This window comes from Panthera uncia, chromosome D1 (assembly GCF_023721935.1).
Source record: "Panthera uncia isolate 11264 chromosome D1, Puncia_PCG_1.0, whole genome shotgun sequence".
NCBI lineage: Eukaryota > Metazoa > Chordata > Mammalia > Carnivora > Felidae > Panthera > Panthera uncia.
In genome coordinates, this window is record NC_064808.1 from 2,673,874 (window position 1) to 2,678,467 (window position 4,594).

The following is a 4,594-nucleotide window of genomic DNA, read 5'->3' on the forward strand; positions in this document are numbered from 1 at the left end:
ACCCATCCATCCATCCATCCATCCACTCATTCACACATCCATCTGTCCATCCATCCATCCATCCATCCACTCATTCATGCATCCATCCATCCATCTGTTCATCCATATATCCACCCATCCATCCATCCACCCATCTATCTATCCATCCATCCATCCACCCACCCCTCCATGTATCCATCTATCCATGCATACATATACGCACCCAGCCTCGTAGAAGACAGAGGTACGGCTCTAAAGTAACAGGTTGAGAGCAGTGACCTGGAGAAATTCAGGAAAAACTGTGGCAGCTCCCTGTTGGTGAGGACAATGGGACACCGTCAGTTAAGACCCCATTCTTGACAGCCTTGTGACCAGCCGGCCGCCATCTAGATGACAGCTCGACAACATCCTCATCCCCCTTCGGAGCTGCCCTGGGGAGTCGAAAGGTCCAGAATGAAGAGCCGAGGCCATGGTTGGAGGGGATGGATGAGAGAAGGAACTGGCTTCGTGGCGAGGGCTGTTTGGAATCCCAGCCCTTGGAGTTGTGCCAGCCTGGGTCTCGATCGAGGCGGGTCTTGATGTTCTGTTCGGGGCTTGTGCTCTGTTCGGGAAGGTGCTCTCCTCACTCTGAGCTTCAGTTTCCTACTCTGTGAAATGGGGGCAATACAGACGCGGACATCACAAGGCCGTCTCCAAGATTCAGTGCCGTGAAAGAGTGAAAGCTGGTGCCTGGCACGCAGACCCCTGGCCAGGCTGGGCTGAACCAAATGGGGTGGACCTTCCAGGTTCTCCAAGGAGGGTGGGCCCCCCCCCCGGCCCTGAGCCCAGGGGGTGCTGGCCGGGAAACCTGTCCTGCTCACTTGATTCTGGTGCCTGGGCTGCTTTTTTGTTACAAGACATTTCTCTCTGACCTCCTCCCTTCACAGACTCTTACCATGCACAAACAAGTCTATCTGCAAGCTCAAATTCTTTTTTTTTTTTTTTTTTTTTTTTCAACGTTTTTTTATTTATTTTTGGGACAGAGAGAGACAGAGCATGAACGGGGGAGGGGCAGAGAGAGAGGGAGACACAGAATCGGAAACAGGCTCCAGGCTCCGAGCCATCAGCCCAGAGCCTGACGCGGGGCTCGAACTCACGGACCGCGAGATCGTGACCTGGCTGAAGTCGGACGCCCAACCGACTGCGCCACCCAGGCGCCCCTTTTTTTTCTTTTTTTTTTTTTTTTTTTTTTTTTTTTTGCAAGCTCAAATTCTTGAGCGGACTGAACCCCCAAGCACGCGGCAAGGCTTAGTGGCTTTGCCAAGAGCCGCCTCCACCGGGATACTCTTCTAGCCACCTCTGCCTCCTACCTCCTGTGCCCCTCAGTGTTTCCCCCGTTCCTCCCTCCAGCCCCACTTCGCTGCCTATACCAAGCCCTTCCCTGCCACAGGACCTTTGCACACGCTGCCTCTTCACCTGGCGGGCTCCTTCTGTATCTTTACTTACCACGATGTCACTGCCTCAGAGACCTTCTGCGACTCCCTTATCCAAAACTGGGGCTCCTCTCGCATTTTTTCTCACTACGCCTTGTTCTTTCTGTTCACTGAACCGGACCCCATCTGTAATTGATTGTCCCGATAACCGTACCCTCGCTGCTGGTCCCCACCAATCACCCACCTGAGTGGGGAGGCGCCTGGCCTGTTTGCTCACCGCCTCCAGTTCGTCTTTGGCCAAGGGCTGCTCACAAAGGCAGCCGCGCCCCCACCCCGAACTTCTGGCCCCCTCCCCTCAAGCAAAGAACCCCAGGGGCTTGTCTCTCCCCAGCCTTGGGGGAGCGCTGGGATCCATGGGAGAGTGAGGCCAAGGGACAGTGTCAGCTACACCCTGTTGCTGGCTTTTTGTAGAAGAGAGAGCAGCTCGGAGAGCTGCTGTTTTCACGAACGGACCGTGAAAACGGGCCGTGGCCGCGCGGCGACGCATTGCTCGGCCGGAGGAAGAAACGATGTACTGGGACACCGTGCCAAGGCGGGGAAGCCCGACACAAGGGCCACATACCGGTGGTCCCATTTATGCGAAATGTCCAGAATCGCAAATTCGTGGAGACAGAAAGGAGGCTGAAGGTGGCCAGGGGCGGGCGGGGCGGGCGGGGGAAATGGGATCACGGACCCTGGACGCGGGCTTTCTTTCTAGGGTATGGGGACGCCTAACACAGGCGGTGACGGCACATGGTGCTGTGAATACAGAGCCACCGAATCGGGGTGTATGGTAGGCAGACTGTCCCTCAATAAATGTGATGCCCCCCCCCGCCACGCCTGCAAACTCTTCCGTGACAGTTGGGCTGGTTCCATACTTTGGGGACAAGTGGGAGACAGGGGGCTGCGTTGTCCCAAGGGGTCTGGGAGGGCACCCTGCCTGCAGTGCCACAGCCCACCAGCAGGTGGCAGCGCGCTCGGCGACGAACCCCAGGTGCGTCCCCCGGACTGAGGACCGGCCACGTGGTCTGCCCAAGCCTGGTAGGCAGGCCCTGCTGGTGACCTGTTCGCAGCACCCGCTGGGTCACCAGGGTCAGGCCGGGGGGCGGGGGGAGGAGTTGGCCATCAGTTCAGGGCTGACCAATCCTAGGGAGGCGACAGCATCCCTGCGTGGACACGTAGGATGCCCCTTGGAGGGCAGAGGGCCCCCTCCCCGGGCACGAGGGCAAGACGCGGGTGGTGGGCCTGGTCCTGAGCAGGGTACGTAGCAGGCTCCCACTCTTGCTCCCTGGGTGGGAGACAGAGAACTGCTCCCCCTACTGAGAACACATTCATCCAGACATGACGATGATGGGGGGGGGGGGGGGGGCGGTGGCAGAAGGAAGAGGAAGAAGAGAAAAAACACGCATTGGCCGCTTGCCTGGCTGGGTGCCCTGTCATTTGGATTGATCCCCACGGAGCGGGGTTCTAATTCTCCTCCACGTGATGGACGAGGAGCCAAAAGCCCAGAGGAGGCAGGCTACTTGCCCAAGGTCACACAGCCTCCAAGGTGGGAGCCCACATTCAAACCCAGCCACCGGGCTCCCATATGTGGCTCGGGCTCCGGTGGTCCTAAGGAAGGGCGTGGTTTCACATTTTTGTCTATGGGCCCTTGATTTCAGCCAGTGGTGCTCAAAATGTCTCCTGACATGGGATTTGGCTTGAAATGCATTCCCGGGCCCCACTCCAGACGTGCTGAATCAGAGCCCCCGGGGGCGGCCCAGCAGCCTGTGTGTTAACAGCCTTCCTGGTGACGCCTGCGTATTTACAAGTCCGGGTGGGCAGGGATACCCCCACAGTCGCTCACGCTCAGCAAGTTAGCACATAGAGCGCTTTGCTATGGGCGGGGGCTTTTCACCACCCTGAACCCCTTCCGGTCACTCTGCAAGGCTGGCCCTTATGACCCCCATTGTACAGGTGGGGAGACTGAGGCTCGAGGGTAAAGCCCCCAGCCCCTTGCGGTAGGGCATGAGCTTAGACTGGAAGCTGGGTCTCAGCGGTCGCTGTGCCTGCTGCCCTGGGGACAGTGTTCCTGGGAGGCATGACTGCCCTCTGGCCAACCCGTACATCCTTTCTCGATGGGCTAGGGGGCGGGTGGGGAACTGGGCACAGACGGGCTACCCCCACGCCGGTACGTGGGTCTTGGGAAGGTCACTGCCACAGTGTCTGTGCCATCATTGTCTGAGGCCGCCTGAGGCCTTCTGCTGGAAGGAGACAGTCTGGAGTGGGGGTGGGGGGCCACAGTTCCCCGGAAGTTCGCCAACATCTAATCTGGGCCATCCCTGGCCCTGTCAGCAGCAGCTTGGGTCCTTCCAATGTTCACCCCCCGACCCCATGTGCCTACCTCGAGGTTGCTTTCAGAAGCAAATAGAATTGGACATCATAGCTCATCTTTCCCCGGTGAAACCTCCTGGAGTATCTGTGAGTTAGTATCCACTCAGCTACAAAGGTCAGAAACCTTAAGGTAAAGGAACTCGAAGCAAGATGAAAGTGTGTAGCTCTCGTGTAGAAGAGGTCCAGCGTGATAAGGCTGCTCCACATTCATCAGGGTCTCAGCTTCCTCCCATTTGTTCCTTCCGTTTTCATTTTACGGTGTTGACCTCATGGTACAAAATGGCTGCTTGGGCCCCAGCTGTTCCATCGCATTGCACCCCGCCACGGCAAAGAAGACCAGCGTATCCCCACCTCACGGGACATCTCCCAGAAGCCACACCCCCTAGCACTGCTTTCCTCCCGTTGGCCGGACTTCAGTCACACGGCTGCTTCAAGCAGTGACGCGACAGGCAGAGAGAGAAGAGGAGAAGGGCGGAAAGGAGAAAGGATTAAGATTTACTGCCAGCCCAGCCTGAGGCCACGTGCTAGAGGTCCGCACCCCTGCTTGTCCCGCACGGGAACTTCCCTAACCAGGGCCCAAGAGATGCACAGAGGCTTTTCCAATGGGACGCTGAGCGGCCTTTACAGAGGCCTCTTCCCGCGCAGGGGCAGGGGCAGGGGCAGGGGCAGGGCAGGGCAGGGGCTGGTGCCCTCACCTGGCACTCCCACCCTGCCCTGGGAGCTGGGGCCATTCAGAGGGCCTCAGGCCAGGCCAGCACCATCTTTAAAACTGCACCCCCACGGGAGGTGCC